The sequence below is a fragment of the Anopheles merus genome, unplaced genomic scaffold (genome assembly GCF_017562075.2).
Source record: "Anopheles merus strain MAF unplaced genomic scaffold, AmerM5.1 LNR4000850, whole genome shotgun sequence".
In the NCBI taxonomy this organism is placed as follows: Eukaryota; Metazoa; Arthropoda; class Insecta; order Diptera; family Culicidae; genus Anopheles; species Anopheles merus.
Genome location: NW_024428430.1, coordinates 8309 through 13792, shown reverse-complemented (window position 1 = coordinate 13792; position 5484 = coordinate 8309).

Here is a 5484-nt window from a genome sequence, read left to right as displayed (position 1 = left end):
ATTGATAGAGGAGCATGTGGCACGATGGTCATGTTAGGAGGATTTTACCTTCTATCTCATAGAATTGATGTTAAAAATAAATTTTAAACCAATAATCATAGCTTCAATATTTTATTGATGTAATACAAATAATAGCAAACATGAAGAAAATAAAATGTCCCAAGGGGCACAATCAACAAGTCAAGGCTAACGAAACCTTATAGAGTGATGCCGTTTTCGTTTTATAAAGGATATGGTTTTTGGTTGCGTTTGATCTACTTTTATTCTATTGATTTAATAGAATCAAACATGATTGATTTAAAAATTGTCCATTAATGCAGGTTTTTGTTGTTAATGTTTTATGCCAATTGGTTTACAGAGCCACTTGTATTTAAAATCAGTTGATTCAAAAGCTCTTATATTAAATAGAGATGATATGTTTGTCTCCGGAATGGATTGGATCTTTGTTTGCACCAATGACAACATTTAACAAGTTTTGATAGCAAAAACTGAAAAGAGGTAAAATTCCAAATATTTTTTTACGATTTATATCAACAAATGTTATGTATCTGAGTGTACATCCTTTTTTTTCCACTAATTCTCTGAATTTTCAAGAAATTTTATTTCAGAAACGATTAAAACAGCATCATTTAAATCATCAATCAGCACCTTTGCACCATCGATCATCATTTAAATCAGCACCTTTTAGTTTGCATGAGAATTTAATTTTACCTTTTAAATTTATTCCACGAGAAATGTTAGGCCGCGGGGCAATGGGGTTTGAGAAACATTCTCGACATCAGATTCTCAGGCACTCGTGATAGTTTTTGACTACGTTATCAACATTAGTGTTGATCACATTTACGTTATCAACATTTGTGAAATCGGCATAAAATCGGTTTGAGAATCTTTTGAAAAACTTTTGAGAAAGTTTACGATGCAGCGATCGTATATCTGGAATCTGAGCAGTAATTTTGCTATTCGCTTGTCGGAATTTTTTTTTAAAACACAAGGGATCAAAAACTTATTTTCTATTTACAACTCGAAATAAAGCTTGAGTGGCTATATCAGTTTCTCAGAGTGAGAAAAACTGACGACGGTCACGGGCTCGAGACTGAGAACAAGTTTGGAGTAATTGAGAAACTTTAATAAGTGCTTGAGAAAGTTTCAGCTCAGCTTGAGAAATCCCCGTGACCCGTAGCTTTAGATTACTATAACAGGTTCATGATTTACATAAAACACTATATTTAGAACCATTCTAAGATAAGAAGCAAATTTAAATGCATACACTTGTCGAAACTGCAGGTGGCCAGTTTGCCCCGAGTGCCCCTTAGCACAGGAAGAAGCACCAAACGTGAACGTGGACACCGAAACATTTGCGTGCATATCTCATGAGAGCACTTCGCTCTGTAAGCGGTCCTGGTTCCTTCCTTTTTTTCGATGGTAGTTATGTAAAGCACTAACATACAAGATGCAGACAAGGAAGCGAGCGACATACGAGCGACGGACGCAGAATGTGTTGGGGTTGGTCATCTGCGGTGAGCAGCACTTACGGTTATGGCCACCTTCAGTGTGACAGTCTCGCGCGCGTCAGGTAGGGTGCTGCCGCTACGTTCTTGACAAAATAAGTTTCATCCATAAATATCCGCTCATACCCCGAAAGGTGTACACACAAGTACCGGACGGCTAATGTACACATTACATCACCACACACCAAGACACGCCGCTGACCTCCAACGTTCTGGTGGCGGTTGTTATGGGCCCTGCCGTAAAACCGTTGTTTATTTCTGCGACGTGCGAAGAAGACCCACCGTGCTCCAAAAGGTGAGCGTGGCTCATTTTCTTGATTGAACTAATGTCGAGTGTCCTCGCGGTGCACAAATGTGTCCACCCGCAACCTACATTGTGTACTTGTTTTCCTCTGTTATGTTTAACCCCCCCCCCCCCCCGCCGGCCCAACTCGGCGGCCACACTAAACAGTTATGAAGAGAGGTCGCCACCACCACCAGTGGGGTATTATGTTTTGCTGGGCTCGGCAACCTGCGCACAGCACGTCGCACGAAACGCATTGCCCGAAGAACTGTACAAGTACCGGCAATCCTTCAAAAGCGGATTTAAAATCAAAAACAATACCTTTCTCGGGCGAGCAGGGAGTTCGTGCGGGATCGTTTCGTAACGGTGACACTGATAGGCTCGCGGCGCAATAGGGACGACTCGTAGCACTCGGGAATTTATGCAGTGATTTCCCCCCTCTGACCGGTGTGTGTGTTTTCTTTCACTAAATTCCCTCATTCTGGTTCGGTGCGCGCACACTGGTTGCTTCTTCCCGCACGACCCTGTGGAGGAAGAAGCCGGATGAAACTGATACTCCGAAAACCTATCCGTGGTTGTGATTCTTTCATACGAATTGGACCTTCCCCTTGGACGCGAAACACAACCACTGTTGAGAAAAGATACACGTGGTGTCCGTTTTCCCTTTGCTTTCCCGAGGGACAGATTGGGTAACTAAACAACACACAAAATGCACACGACGAGATCGGTGGTAGGGGGGCAAGGAATTCCTCAGCACAGCCGGTTGAGCAGGTTCTGGTTAGCTTTTGCTTCATGGTCGGGTCGAGCCTTTTCATTCAAAATGGAATGACAAATAGAGGAGCCGCCGGATGCAGTGCTTTGTTCTCATCATCATTTGGATGGGAATGTGTTTTCTTGCCTCTTCGATTGTCCCTACATTGCTCTGGGTTCGCGTAGAAAAAATACACGGACTTACGAATACTTTCGAAAGCCTTTGGCAATGGTCGTACCATTTTTTCCTCACTTTTGGTCGTAATCTCAGACCTGTTTAGCGTTAATGTTCAAAACAGAGGTTTGGACAATGGGCTCGATTATGATTTAAATAGTTGATAATGTATTACAGTAGAATATTGTATATGTATCTAATATTAATGTTACTAACCAGCTAATTGTATAACTTAGCAAAAGCAAATAAATACATAAAAACAATAGTGAAGAAGAATCTTACCAATGAATGAAAAATTATACTTCAAAACAAAAATCATATTTTTGAGAACTGTTTGTTATTGGAACTTATGGAAGTAATAACTCATTTAGTTATTTATTCATTTACGAAAGGGCGGTCCAATTCGGGCTCATTTCTTACTCGGGTTTAACCATACATTTCAACCAAAGAATCTTCGATTTTATTTTACAATACAAAAATGATATACCGTATTTATGCGTGTATAACGTCGCCCCTGCTATTCAATATTTTTAGAAGAAACAAAAAATAGTTTAACTAAATTATCTATTATCTATTATAACCAGTATTATCTTTGAGATACCCATACACCAGTCTATCTTTGTATATTTTCGAATTATTGAATGCATAATCATGTCTCGGGTGTAACAGAAACATTACTACGCATGTATAACGACCCCATTAATCTGATTTTAGTCGTTTTCGACATAAAAGAGTCAAAGTCAAACTCAAAGAATCGCCCGAGTAAACATTTTTCAACCCACATATCTTTCATTTAACAACTCTGTTCAGAAGACGAAGACCTTCAAATTGTGGGAGGGAAGATGATATCGTTTAATTTAAAAAATGCTGTAACTTATTTAAGCATGAAATTGAATTTAGTCATTTGTAACAAAATTCCGGCGCAGAGCCAGTCATAACATTTCACGACTCCACTATCAAAGAAGACGTAGAGCAGAGGATGTTCTATGAATTTTCTAGTTGATAGATTATTGCAAAATAAATTACGTTTTCTTATAGCACAGTAATATTACCCTGCAGCACCGAAGACCACATTACATCGATAGTGATGCGGCCCTTCAAAACGCTTTGCCACGTTTACCGCGCTTTTATGAGCCATTTCTTCCCGTTCGAAATTAGAAATAACACACGAAACAATTTCGCCCAACCAAAACAGAGAGTAAGAGAGAGCGAGAGAGACAGAACACACTCTGATATGTTATATTCCTGCTCCATTCCCCCAACACGCCACACGAATACTAAACGACTGCAATTGCGCTTGATTGTTTTGGTGCAATTGCAGTACACACATGCACATCTCTCCTCCAATTCAATCCTCCCCTCTCGGCTTACCATTTCAAGCACTGGCTGTGTGTATATATATTTGTGTTATAATTTATTGTCCATTACGGCCAGGCCCATGTCGTAACACGGTCCGCATTCAACCCGAACGCATTTCTCGGCTGCGGCGCTGCTTGCAATAAAATCCTGCCAATAATACCAAAACGTGAAGCCCCAGAAGTCGATGCTTCTTCACCTATGCCTTGGGCTACACAACAACAAAAGCAGCACACTACCCATGAAACCCTATTACCTGACCCAATGTGGGGCCGTTCTTGGCCTTTCGGTGTGTTCACCATATTCTTCTGCATCCCCCCATGCAGGTGCAGGTGGCAATTTTCTTGAAAAGATGCGCAACAACTGCTCCAGATTCAGTGAGGAGGGAGCATCATTTTGCCTGTAGCATTCAATGTATCCCCCCCCCCCCCCCTTACTCCTGTCTGTTAGTGTGGCTTCCTGCAAAATCACCCTTCTTTTCCATCGCGAATGTTTACAAACTATACACACACCCCGGATAAGATTAACAAGCCTGTACGAAGAGGAAATAGCCTCCGCGTGCCCAATGGCTGCTCTCCCTCTATGTTCCTTGAGGGCCACCCCGACAACCATTGCCCGCGTTCGAGCGAAACCTAGGTGAGAGAGGCCGAGGCTGAGAATGTTCAAGCGTACATGTGGTGGTGGGGTACTACGTACCCACTACTGCCTTCGCAAATGCAGTGCAACATACGAAAACATGCTGCTGCTGTGCACATAGAAATCCATGCACCATCCTCCTCCATCGGGCGTCTGTCTTGTTAGGGCAGATGAAATGAGAGAAGCGGGGAGGCGGGGGAGCTTGAAGCATCGGCACCACGAGGCATCCACTGCACTGAACAACTCAAACATAACCTTGTCTTGTGAACCGAGCCGATGCGCACAACAAGTTTTCAAGAAGTTTGGCCGATAAAAGCCACACACACGCGCTCCTTGGGCTGGTGGAGCTTGCGAAACAGTGCGTCAGGAAGCCGGCAAGGCAGCCCACCACCACATCAGCAGCAATGGAGCACTACAGGTTTCGGGATGTAAATCAGAAAACACTAAACTATAATAAAATATAAGCCTTCTCCCTTCGCTGGGCAGCTTCATCAACCGGGAGCCGAGAGACACCGGTGCGGCGGAGTGACGTTAGATGTTGTTGTTGGTGATCCACTTCGCTAAGAAAAGCGGCGAAACTTCACCACCACCACAGGGATGTCGTCACCATGTGACCTCAGAGAACGACGGAAACACTTGCTTTTTTTTTGTTTTAAGCATTTCGTTGCGCACAGGGCGAACTATGGGAGTAACGCCGAATAAAATGCAAAACCTAATCCTGCTTAAAGGAGCAATATAGGGTTTTTTTTAAATTTTGTAGGAACATTTTTCATTGC